At 36.8% G+C, this 13,895-nt stretch overlaps 1 long non-coding RNA gene across 1 annotated transcript; it reads right to left on the bottom strand.

The window, feature by feature from the left end:
• Positions 1-4,242: 4,242 nt before the first annotated feature.
• On the bottom strand, positions 4,243-7,398 carry LOC309490330. The gene is made up of 3 exons (XR_014202666.1): positions 7,152-7,398; positions 5,661-5,796; positions 4,243-5,541 (listed from the first exon to the last, which is right to left on the bottom strand). It is a non-coding gene; the product is annotated as an uncharacterized lncRNA (long non-coding RNA).
• Between the last annotated feature and the right edge of the window lie 6,497 nt (positions 7,399-13,895).

Genomic DNA, 13,895 nt, shown 5'->3' with positions numbered 1-13,895 from the left:
TCATGGAATGGGTTTCCATGGCCGAGCAGCTGCATCAAACCTTACATCACAAGTGTAATGCAAAGCGTTGGATGCAGTAAAGCACGCCGCCACTGGACTCTAGAGTTAAGTCAAGTCATTTTATTTGTATAGCACATTTAAACGAACGACAGTTGACCCAAAGTGCTTTACAAGTTAGAGCAGGAAAGCCAGAAACAATATGCCTTAAAATTACATAAAAATGTACATAAAAACAATACATATGTAACAACATAATTTATTTTTATTTTTTTACATTATAAAAAAAAATTTAAGAGAACTAAGAGCAAGAGAATAAAAGTATGTTTTCAAATTTGTCTTAAAACTGACAATTGTGTTACAAGACTTGATATGAAGTGGGAGGGAGTTCCAGAGTCTAGCGGCTATAACAGAAAAGGCTCTGTCCCCTCTAGTTTTAAGACGTGTCTGGGGAATGGCAAGAAGCTGTTGGGTTGTAGACCTGAGTGATCTGGCGGCAGAGTAGGTGGACAGGAGCTCAGAAATATACAAAGGGGCTTGACCATGTAAAGCTTTAAAAACAAAGAGTAAGACTTTAAAATCAATTCTAAATTTCACTGGTAACCAGTGAAGCTCAGCTAAAACTGGAGTTATGTGCTCAAACTTTTTGGTACCAGTGAGGAGTCTTGCAGCAGCATTCTGAACAAACTGAAGTCTATTTAAATTATATTGGGTTAGACCTGTGTACAGTGAATTGCAGTAGTCCAAGCATGAGGTAATAAAAGCATGAATGACTGTTTCAAGATCTTTCTTGGATAAAACGTACTTCAGCTTAGCTACTGTTCTAAGCTGATAAAAACTACCTTTAACAACAGAACTAACTTGTTATTAAAATTAAGAGAGCTGTCGAAAATGACACCTACATTTCTGACCTGATTCTGCAAGTCCTTCAGTGCAGTGCAGTGGAAACGTGTTCTCTGGAGTGACGAATCACACACATTCTCTGTCTGGCAAGCCAATGGACGAGTATGGGTTTGGCGGTTGCCAGGAGAACGGTACTTGCCTGACTGCATTGTGCCAAGTGTAAAGTTAGGAGGAGGGGGGATTATGGTGTGGGGTTGTTTTTCAGGGGTTGGGCTTGGCCCCTTAGTTCCAGTGAAATTAACTCTTAAAGGGATGGTTCGGAGTAATTTCAACCTAGGGTCCTTTGCACCATGACCTCGAGCCAAACACCCCCCCAGAAGCCTTTTTTCCCCTTGGTCGAACATTATTAAAGTTGGAGCTTATTTAGAGAAATCAGTCGAATGGTTTAGTACAGGCGCTAATGGATCCAAGGATGTATCTCGTAAATTACCCCACTAATAATGCCCGTAATGGTACCAAACTTAGTACAAATAGGTTCTGTACTCATAAAACGAGGTATTGGAAAGTTTGTAAGTACATCAGGAGTTTATTTAACACTTGCCTGATGGCTTATGCTACCGCTTTCAGGGAAACGCACTGCTAAAGTAGTTCCAGGCAGGTCTTGACCGCATTACAGTTCCATATCATTTTGCCAAATGATTTCAGTTATTTCAAATGTCCTTACAACAACACTGACTAAGCAAATTAAGTAAACAATAGGATAAAAACGACAAATTATTTCCATGTTTTTTGCCACAAAATGATGTTTTATTATGTACGGAAAGTATAAAGTACGGACACGCACTCGCACAGAAACGTTTTGTCAGTGAAACAGTTTAGCTTAAACTGATCACTTAAAAACGACATGACATTTCTCACTAGCGAGGTAATAACGATGCTGTTCTTGAAGCAGATAAACTTACAGTTTTGCTATTAGTAGAGCTGTCAAATACTGTTGAGAGACACAAACTCAGATAATTCAAACACAATTAATATCTCTCTCTCTCTCTCTCTCTCTCTCTGTAATAACTACATTAGTCTGCTATCAATGGCTCAAGCCTCTGTTACTAGCTCTAAATTGACATTTTGTAACGAAAGCTTGCGATGAGATCCGTAAGAGCTTTTTCCTACATTCAAAAGCATTTCAAGGACAAATTAAAGCTGCAAGCAGCGATGAAAGGGCCCTCGCACTCGTGCCATCGTCACTCGGTGGCTTTAGAAAGACAGAGCATGGTTGGGCAATGTGCATTTAAGGAGGTATAGTAGTTGCTAGCATGTTTAGTATGTTTCTAGCATGCTTAGTACACAATAGTTATGTGGTTAGTACTGCATTACTGTTTTAACCATGTCAGTTTCTGTTGCCAGTAGGTGGGGCTATGTCTACATCTGAATATCGCTATGTAGATGTGTTTAGTGCAGGACTTTTATCAAACATGTGAAGTTTGGGGCAGATTGGACATTGTATGCTTGAGTTACAATAACTTCCTTTAGCATTTCTTGCATGTTTTATGATGTTTCTAGCATATTACATATTAATTTTGGGGTAGATTGGACATTGCATGCCTGAGTTACAGCAAATTCATATTTAATTGCAGTAATAGCATGCTTTAACACTTAGCTAAGTATTTGATAGCATGTTTCTAGTATGTTGCTAACATGTTTAGCAGTTGGTGGCACTTTTTTATATGTTATTAGGAGTCCAGAACAATGTTAAACATCACTTCCTGTTGCCAGCAGGCGGCGCTATGACTATATCTGAATATGAGCATGGACTTGTGTTCAGGAGATAATTCTTATCAAACGTGTGAAGTTTGGGGTAGATTGGACATTGTATGCTTAAGTTACAACAACTTTCTTTAGCATTTCTAGCATGATTTAGAACTTAGCTATGTGTTGCTAGCATGTTTCTTGCATGTTACATATTAAGTTTGGGGCAGATTCGACATTGCATGCCTGTGTTACAGCAAATTCCTATTTAATTGCAGCAATAGCATGCTTTAGCACTTAGCTAAGTGTTTGCTAGCATGTTTTAGCAAGTTTCTAGTATGTTGTTAGCATGTTTAACACTTGCTGGCACTTTTTAATGTTTTTATATGTCCACAACAGTGTTTAACATGTCACTTCCTGTTGACAGCAGGTGGCGCTATGACTGTAACTGAATATGAGCATGGTCATGTGTTCAGGACAGAACGTTTATCAAAAGTGTGAAGTTTGGCGCAGATTGGACATTGCCTTCTTGAGTAACAACAACATCCTGTTTTATTGAATTAGCATGCTTTAGCACTTAGCTAAGTATTGCTAGCATGTTTTAACATGTTTCTAGCATGTTTAGAAGTCAATGGCATTTTTAACATGTTGCTAGAACGGCATCAACGTGTTAAACATGACACTTCCTGTTACCAGTAGGTGGCGCTATTACTATAACTGAATATTCTCATGTAGATGTGTTCAGGCCATGCCTCTTATCAAACGTGTGAAGTTTGGGGCAGACTGGACATTCCGTGCCTGTGTTACAGCAAATTCCTATTTAATTGCAGTATTAGCATGCTTTAGCACTAAGCTAAGTATTTGCTAGCATGTTTTAACATGTTTCTAGTATGTTGTTAGCATGTTTAGCACATGCTGGAACTTTTGTATATGTTATCAGGAGTTCACAACAGTGTTAAACATGTCACTTCCTGTTGCCAGCAGGTGGAGCTATGACTGTAACTGAATATGAGCATGGTCATGTGTCCAGGACAGAACGCTTATCAAAAGTGTTAAGTTTGGCGCAGATTGGACATTGCCTTCTTGAGTAACAACAACATCCTGTTTCATTGAATTAGCATCCCAGATAGCAAAAATCATCTGGCCCAGATCTGGCCCAGACACTTCGTAAGTTCTGGGCCAGATCCGCGCAACGGACTCGGGCCGGTGTCTTTTGGCACAACGGGCCAACACCGGCACGGATCCGTTTTTTCTCATCTGGACCAGAACTGGGCCAGCTCCGGATTCCTTTATGGCGATTTGGCCCAATTGTGGTCCAGCTCTGTTTTGGATCTGGTCCAGAATCATGCCGGATCAGGGCCAGCTCATTTTGTTTACAGTACACAAACACACTCGCTCGCTCTAAGTAGTATACATATCTAGAATTTCATGAATCTTCTCATTTACATGATCTAATCTTATGGTCTTATGCCACTGATATTTTTTCTGTTTTTAACACAAAATGCTTAGGCAATAAAAAGTTGAATTACTGTACTTTTTTACACTAAAATACCACCTGATAATCTAGTGTCAACACTAACTCACAGCCACTACTTCACAGTAAACATGCATTCAAAGAAAAATTATTTGGACAATAAATTTGACATATTCAAGGGCTTTATCTTTTGATACATTTTTTATTTATTAAGCATATTAAAACAAATTCACAAAACAATGCAAAACAGTGCCACTGTGCATCTTTTATTTTTATTTTGATCATTTTTGCACAAGTACTCAAAGTTTATATAAAACACTTAAGTCTCTACTTGCCGTTAACGAGATAGTTCACACAAAAAATTTAAATTCTGTCATTAATTACTCACTTTCATGTCGTTCCAAACCCGTAAGACTTTCATTCATCTTCTGAACACAAATTAACTGAGATCTTTTTAATGAAATCTGAGATTTCTTTCCCTCCATTGACAGCTACGCAACTACAAGTTGAACAGTAAAGAAGATTTTTAGCTGAAAATGTGGTCCTTGATGATTCGTATAATGCAAGTCGATAGCTACAGTCAGTTTGAGAGTAAAAAAAACATTACAGGGAAAACAAAATTAATACCTGTGGCTCCTGACGATTCATTGAGGTCGTATGAAGCAAAACAATTAGTCTGTCAAAGAAACTGAACATTATTTACAACATTATTACCTGTAATCCACAGCATCTGCAAACAGTCCTGTGTCACTGCAGTCGTGTTTTGCCTGTAATATGTTTGTTTTTTACTCTCAAAGTGACAGTAGCCATTGAATTGCATTATATGAATCACCAAAGACCACAGTTTCAGCTAAAAATCTTCTTTACTGTTTAACTGAAAAACAGTCACCTATATCTTGGATGGCTTGAGGTTGAATAAATTAAGAGCAAATTTTCATTTCTCAGTGAACTTTCCCTTTAAAACATAAGCCTCATGAATGTATTATTTATCCCCAAAAAATGTGGCATTGATCAGAGGCAGTGAAAAGCTGCAAAGAAAAAACATACAAAAAATAATGGCAACACTTTACAATAAGTTTCATTAGTTAATGTATTAACTAACATGAACTAACAATGAGCCACACATTTGTTACAGTATTTATTCATGTTTGTTAATGTTAGTTAATAAAAATCCAGCTGTTCATTGTTTTGTTCATGTTAGTTCATAGCGCATTAACTAATGTTAACAAATCACGTTTGATTTTAATGTATTCGTATATGTTGAAATTTATATTAACTAAGATTAATAAATACTGAAGAAGTGCAGTTCATTCTTAGTTCATGTTAACTAAGGTAGTTAACTAATGTTAACCAATGAACCTTATTGTAAAGTGTTACCAAAATAATTTGATAGAATGAACTGTAAACACATCAAGGACAGGACAGGAAAGCCATGGTATTACAAACCACTTCATATGTGCCGTTTAATTCCCATGAGGCATCTAAAAAAAAAAAAAAAAGACCAAGAAGAAAGATTTTAGATATTCATGTATTGTCACACTAAATAAAGAATCTGACGGCTGTTCTGTACTGTGCTGTGCTTCTTATATCTGAAATTTACCTCAGTTAAGGCCTCTTTGGCTCTTGAACGTTCCTTCCAGCCGCCGTCACGGGTCAAAGGTTAAATCAACGGATGCCGCAAGAACCTATTCCACTATCTGCTGCACTGGTAGAAGACTGGTTTTTCCTTACAGCTCCTGTTAAGAAAAAAAAAAATGTGCAAAAAAACATCAACCTCCAGCTAATAAGCTTCTGAGCCCTGATTTATATTTCTTCTATAATGTAGATCAGTTAAGGGATAAACTGGTAGGCCTATATCAATTACTTAAACATTCATTTAAATTGATCAGAATCAGATATCACACGATCCTTCAGAAATCATTCTAATATGCTGATTTGGAACTCAGGTAACATTTCTTATTATTATTATCAATGCTGAAAACGGTTGTGCTGCTTAACATTTTTGTGGAAATGGTGATAATTTTTTCATGATTCTTTGATAAATATAAAGTTCAAGTTGAACAGCATGTATTTGCATTTATTAAATTAAGACATTTATAAGACGTTAATTTGTAACATTTTAAATGTCATTGACTTAATTTAAGACATCCTTGGTTAATAAAAGTATTAAACTTACTACAGATGTTTGAATGGTATAGTTGTTTCCACAAAAATATGAAGCAGTACAACTGTTTTCAACATTGATAATAATCATAAATGTTTCTTGAGCACCAAATCATCATAGTAGAGTGATTTCTGAAGGATCATGTGACACCGAAGACTGTAGAAATGATGCTGAAAATTATAGCTTTGATCACAGGAATAAATTAGCCAATATTTTACTATAGAATGTAATAATATTTCACAATATTGCTGTATTTTTTATTAAATAACCACAGTCTTGGTGAGCAGAAGAGAATACCATCATTAGTTGACAAACTAAAAATTAACTGCACTTCTACATCATTTATTAATCTTTTTTAATGTTAATTTCTACATGTACTAATGCATTATTAATATAAAATGTTGTAGGCTGTTTGTTAACCTTAGTTAATGCACAGTGTGAAGTAACATGACCAAACAATGAACAACTGTTAGTATATATATTAACTAACATTAACAAATACAGTAACAGATGTATTGTTCATGGTTAGTTAATTGTAATTAATATTAACTAATGTTAACAAATGAAACCTTATTATAAAGTGAAGGTCTGCGGGAGGCCTTAGCTAAGCTAACGCTAGCCTATCACTAACATTACCGCAGTAAAAACTTTAACAACAGTGAAAATAAATGAAAACAGTTCAAATTCGTCAATTACATATAATTACAATCCTCTGGGTCGTCTTCGTGTTAGCATATGCCCTCTGAAAACATAAATAAGAGTTAGGCTAGCTAACATTACGATTCAGTAGCAGCTACCGATCTAAGGAGCAATACAAACTCCAAAACTTAAGTTAAAAATTAGTTAGTTAGTTAAAAGCTAACGAGTACACAATAATCAATAAGAAATGTATTAATTAATAAAACAGTTTGACCATGTGTGACTTACCTTGGTGAAGTGTTTGAGGTAGGATAACGAGTAGCGACCGTGACAGCCTCCTCTTCTGAACTCCAGAAAAAAATGTTTCGCGCGCTCGTTTCCACGGATACGGCCCGAATCTGTTTTGCGACTGTTGTTCCCGCCCACTGAAACCGGGCCCGGGCTGGATCCGTTTTAGAGCAGTGAAACGGAGGTGACTGTGACGCGGATTTGCCGGTTTGAAGACGGATCCGGATCGCAGTCAGCTGCTGTCTGGGATGCTTTAGCACTTAGCTAAGTATTGCTAGCAAGTTTTAACATGTTTCTAGCATGTTTAGAAGTCAATGGCATTTTTAACATGTTGCTAGAATGGCATCAACGTGTTAAACATGACACTTCCTGTTACCAGTAGGTGGCGCTATTACTATAACTGAATATTCTCATGTAGATGTGTTCAGGACAGAACGATTATCAAAAGTGTGAAGTTTGGGGCAGATTGGACATTCCATGCCTGAGTTACAGCAAATTCCTATTTAATTGCAAAAATAGCATGCTTTAGCACTTAGCTAAGAGTTTGCTAGCATGTTTTAGCATGCTTCTAGTATGTTGTTAGCATGTTTAGCACTTGCTGGCACTTTTTTATATGTTATTAGGAGTCCATAACAGTGTTAAACATGTCACTTCCTGTTGCCAGCAGGTGGCGCTATGACTATAACTGAATATGAGCATGGTCATGTGTTCAGGACAGAACGCTTATCAAACGTGTGAAGTTTGGGGCAGATTGGACATTCCATGCCTGAGATACAGCAACTTCCTGTTTCATGGCGAAACATCGAAATTTGTCAGGACGCCGAGGACCCGCCCTTCGACGAAAACTCAAGATCTTCGCAATTTAACGTCGCAAAGGCCTTAAGATTACACTCACCAAATTTGAAGATGATCAGATTAAAACTGTAGGAGGAGTTCGTTTAAGTACGAGGCCTGAAAATGGCAAAAACTGCACAAAAATCTGAGAGGAAGTTCAAAATGGCTGACTTCCTGTTGTGTTTAGGGCTATGCTCCAAGAGACTTTTTTGTAGGTATTAGGTGATTACATGTATGTACCGAATTTCGTGCACGTACGTGGAACGTTGCGGGAGGCGCACTCCGTTGAACTTTTATAGGTGGCGCTATCGAGCCATTTTGCCCCGTCCAATTCTGAAACCTATATCAGATGTAAATTTTCGCCAATTCTGACGCGTGTGCAAAGTTTTGTGAGTTTTCGAGCATGTTTAGGCCCTCAAAAATGCAATTAAATGCGGAGAAGAATAATAATAATAATAATAATAAACAGAGCAATTCCAAGAGGGTCCTCACACCATCGGTGCTCGGGCCCTAAAAAGACAAATGTCTTGAAATATAACATCTGAACAATGTTTTCAGGTGTGGTAACCATATAGTATAAGCGGAATAACCGTCCATTGAATTATTAGAAAATAATGCATACCCGAGGTGTAACAGCCACTCCGTTTTGCGTCGTGGCTGCATTACCACCTCAGGAGTGCATTATTTTCGAATAATTAAATGGGCCGTCGTAAATTATTCCTTATATACAGCTGACTGAAAGAAAGTGCCAGCAGACATTTTAGATTCTGCTGAAACTTACTGAGTTTAAAAATGATTTACAAAAAAAAAAAAAAAGAGTAAGAAGTGGAATATTGTTAGAATGCTGTAGGCTGATTTCAGAGGCCACAGCACATTCCTACCTCTAACTGTTATGTTTTACAAGTGGCATGAAGACAATGAATTATTCAAAATGCTGTGTCTGGATCTTACAGTCCAGTAAACCCACTGCATGCTGTGACACAGTTTTTCTTATATGCATCTGTACACTCAGACATATGTACAGATATTTGAATATGTATGACATTATTGCTGAATTATTTTTTTCTTTTGAATTATACGCTGTCATGTGCTAATAAATCTAGTGTAGATTTAGTCTTGCAACCCTGCTATGGTCTCTAAGTCAAATTTTATGATCCCTAGGTGTGTGAGGGTTAAGTGGGTAAGCTGCATTCATGACATGATTCTTGTGTGAACTTGTCATAATCTCTTAAGAATTGTTAATACCACCGGATAAACTCTTAACAGCTAAAAAATACAACAAATCATGTCAGATTTGCCTCATGAAATAAAACACTTGTCATTTTACCCACGTGTTGTGTTGTGATGTGTTGTGTATGATGAATAGTTTTATTATGAAAGGTAAAATTATTGTGTGAGCTTGAACAAAAAGGAAGTACATAGGCGAAATTACTCAAAATAAGCCTTTTGTTTTCACTCCCCCAATTGCCGCAATGGCAAACCAGTCACCAGGCAAAGTGGTGTGAGAGTTCAGGCACATTAAGTCCTGAGTAATCAAAAATGAAATGAATTCATTTGACACAGACCTGTTCAGATAATTTTCTGAACATTTGATAAAGAACATTTTCTCAAAATACTATTCATGAAAATAAACAATGAAGTTTGCTACATCTTTTCTTGTCAAACACGGCCTTCATGACTGAGACTAACCCAGGATAAAATGACAACTTAATCAATTCTGACGACCAATACGTATAAAATCACACAACCAGTGAATTTTCAACCAAGACATTAGTTTCGGTTGTGCTGCTGCTGCCACCTGGCTGAAGTGAAAGATGGCATCACAACAAACAACAGATAAAGGAAGTTTATTGGCAGCAAAGTGTTTGGCAAACAGAAAATGACCTATATTAGGGGGTATAACAACAGAGAGCCAGTGAAATAGGGATCTGGGAAGGAACAGAGCGATGAGGATGCCTGCAGTGGGTGGGAAGAGGAAACAAAAGCGCCATTTTGATGAGAGATTAGTTTGATTAGTCCACAGCTGTGGCCATTGAGAGAAACTGAAGGAATGATGAGGGAACCGATGCATTAATAACACAGCTGTAGTGTTAAGCATTTGCATAAAAAAATCAGGCTCTAACACGGTGGTTTTCAACCTTTTTGTCTCAAAGGCCCCCATTGATCACAACAATAATATTTGAAGGCCGACATTTCCAGTTGTATGGTTTACTGAACAAGAATGAAAAAATTAAAACAAACTCAAATTTCCAATCTGAAAATTTTGATATTTAAATTTAAACTCTATAAACCTTCTAAAAACATATTGAGAGGGTGAATTAAAATAAGAATTTTTTTGTTGTTGTTGTTGTTTGGGCTTATTTTAATGCTTGTTTTGGCTTATTTTAAGTCATTTTAAGTAATCTTGAGATCCCCTTAGAAGTTTGCTGAGACCCCTAGTGGACCCTGGCATCCTGGCATAGAACCAATGCTCTAGAAAAGGCAATTGAAAACTGATTTCTGACTAATTTAAACCACATTTGTAGGCACTTATAAATATAAATATCATATGATTAAATATCATATTAATAATTTATACATCAAAAATATCATATCAATTGCTTGTTATAATTTTATAACAATATAGCATGTAGCTCCTGTGTTTGGAACTATAGCTTTTGTTCCCCTGGTTGGTATTACCGTTCCAGAGTTATGACGTACCACTAGATGGCAACAGTCAACTGTTTGTCTGTGGAAGACCTTGAGTCAGTCCTGCCTGAGGTTTAACAAAGAAGCTTTTGAGGAGGTTTCAGAGCGTTTGGCACACATTTCTGCTATCTAAAAAGTAATGTGATCAGCCTTTGCTGCTACTGTAGACTCTGTCAGGGATTTCTCATTAGGAAAAACAGGGGGAAAGATACACAGATGAAAAAAATTGAGGAGGAACTTTGTAGAAAGTTCAGATGACATCTTTAAATGGCATTTTTATTTATTTATTTATCTTATAATCGAATATGTTCTGGATAAGCTGTGTGTGTATGTTAACTTGTGTCTCTGGGCCAAAATACAATGTGTCTTTGTGAGCGCTTGGCTTTCGGTCAGAAATAGTCTGTGATTAGAGTGACTTGACCACTCAGTTATCGAAGTTACAGTTATCTCTCCTCTCATGACCTTATATTCTCATTTCTCTCTCTCTCTCTCTCTCTCTCTCTCTCTCTCTCTGCAGTGGTTATTTTTCTTCATCAAACTTTCTGTTCTAGCTTTACCAAAGCTACATGCCCTCTTGAGTCCACAAATCGCATTCTTCACAGCTGGGGTTGTAAGATACATTCAGAGCACAGAATGAGAGGCCCAGCTGGGCTTGACATTGAAAATGTGTGTGTGTGTGTGTGTGTGTGTGTGTGTGTGTGTGTGTGTGTGTGTGTGTGTGTGTGTGTGTGTGTGTGTGTGTGTGTGTGTGTGTGTGTGTGTGTCCCAAAAAGTAATAAAAGTTGAGAACATTTGCAAGGTGCACATTTGAAGGGTAACTCTTTGACTGTCTTTCTGCTTCCATGACTCTCCCTGGAGAATTACTGTATGTTCTCATCTGGGAAGAGGACACCTGTTCAGGAATGAGGAGGAGAAGGGGGGTGGAGGCAGTATTAAGGGCGCTGACAAGCTAGAACCTTCCAGCACTGTATGCAGCAAAAAGCAACAGGGAAAGACCTTAAGACTGGATCCTATAGGCTGTCTCTCAAACATCCATGGTTTCACTGGACTCATTTGTATTATCAAAACATGTTAACTCTACTGTGACACAGTTTGTTTAGCTAATTTGATGTACAAGCGATTTTATCAAACTGCATGGTATGCACAACAGTATGACATTAGCAAGACTGCTTGTATGGAATATAAATTTTTTTTACATATATATATAAACATGTACCCTTTTATTTGGCTTTATTAATACAGCGCTGTCAACAAGTGATCAACGCAAAGTAACTTACGGCCAGTTACAAATATAGGCAGTTTCTTTTCCGCCAATGAAAATAGTCCCTTAAAGAAGCCAAGGCTGTATCTGTAATCGCCAAAATGTCCTGGGCTGCGTTTCCCAAAAGCATCGAAAGCATGTTGATCGTAGAACAATTGCCACCAATGGTCTCTAAGACTAATTTAGGCTTATGATGCTTTTGTGAAACGCAAAAATGCTAAATATCAGCATGCTGATAAATCCAGTTAGAGGACTGAAAGTAAATATCCTAATTATAGTACTTGGTATAAGGTTTGAAAAAAGATTGGTTGTTCTGTATATTTATAAAAAAAAATATATATAAACCACATAACATAAATGTTTATATCCACAAATGACTGTTAATATACATGTTAATGGATTTTGTGTTTTAGGGCTGTCAAAATGTGTTCATTTTGCGGGGAAAAAATTCTGTTTAACCCGTTAAAAATATTTAACATTGTTTTTTTAATTTATTAACAATATCGTTTTTTTCTGTTATCCTTTGGCTGCACTACAATATAAGATCACGCTATCATTCATTGAAGTGTTGTTAAACCATTCAAGTGCGATAAGATGCAAAAAAAGAACTCAAATCTGTACTATACGCTCTCTGTGAACTAACACCCTAAATACACGTGAACAGAATGCTTCTGTCTGTGTCATTAATGTTAGTAACAAAAGACAAAGAGAAAATCACACACTGCTCTTGTCTTGACTGAATAACTTTTGTAGCTTTAATAAGGATAATCTATATTCAATTTATAATTTATGCAGAGAACACTGTGCAGTGTTTAATTATTCAATTTCAGTAAATGTACCTGTTAGACCTGAAAATCTTAAAGCACTGTTTACAGGGATAACATGGGTCAAAAAACAATAACGTTTTTGTGCAGTTTGGCAAGGCAAGTATATCTGACTGGGCCCAACTGGGCCAGTAGAAAAAATAAAATAAAATTAGGCGGCATCCAAAATTGCATATTATTTTGAAAAGTAAAAGTATGTTCTACATATATGAATGTGTGTGAGGCTGCATCCGAAATTTCATAGATACTTATTTTAAATTATTACTTCAGGAGATCAGGACCGCTAAAAAGTAGGCTACGTTCTATATAGTATGAATGTGTGTAGTATGAATGTAATTCGGACATACATCTGCCATGTTGTTTCACTGCCATTCACAAATCGTCTCCCGTGACGTGACCTCATGGGACAGTAAAGTGTCCATATATGCACAATCTCGCCAGAAGGTCATCCGGGTACTTTTTGCCTTCTCTTTTATGAGTACTGTGAATTCTGACATACTTCTTTTGTCACATATATAGGCCTACAGTTTTTTCGCCTACTATGAAAGTATGCGATTTTTGGATGCAACCTGAATGTATTTCACTGCCATGTTGTTACTGTCATGTCATGTGACCTACCAGTGTTAGTTGCATCGCTTCACTGCCCTTCACAAATCCTCTCCCGTGGCCTCATGGGATAGTAAATTGTCCATCATATGCACATTTCAGTATCTCGCCAGAAGAAGTAGGTCATCTGGGTACTTTTTACAGACTCTTTTATGAGTACTGACATAGGCTACAGACATATTTCTTTTGGCACATACTGTTTTTTGCCTATACAATATAAAAGGGAAGAATGCAATTTCAGATGAATCTTAGCAATCTTCAATATTAATGCAAAGCTAAATGTGACATTTAAGGGTTTATCTGAAGATTGTTTAAATTAAATTAAAAGTTGTTTTATTTTTAAAGCCTTAAATGTTTTGATAGCATTCGATTAGGCTTAGGAGCAGCCTAATAAACCTGTCATTCATGACAATCAAACAACAGAAGAGAGACCTACTGTAATGTTGAATTACTAAATTAATGACTAAAATTGAGAAGAATAAAATTGTTTTACAGAGACATCAGTATCAGTATCAATGATACTGGCTTTAA

Source organism: Leuciscus leuciscus (genome assembly GCF_965113295.1).
Source record: "Leuciscus leuciscus genome assembly, chromosome: 2".
NCBI lineage: Eukaryota > Metazoa > Chordata > Actinopteri > Cypriniformes > Leuciscidae > Leuciscus > Leuciscus leuciscus.
This window is presented reverse-complemented; position numbering and strand designations above follow the sequence as displayed.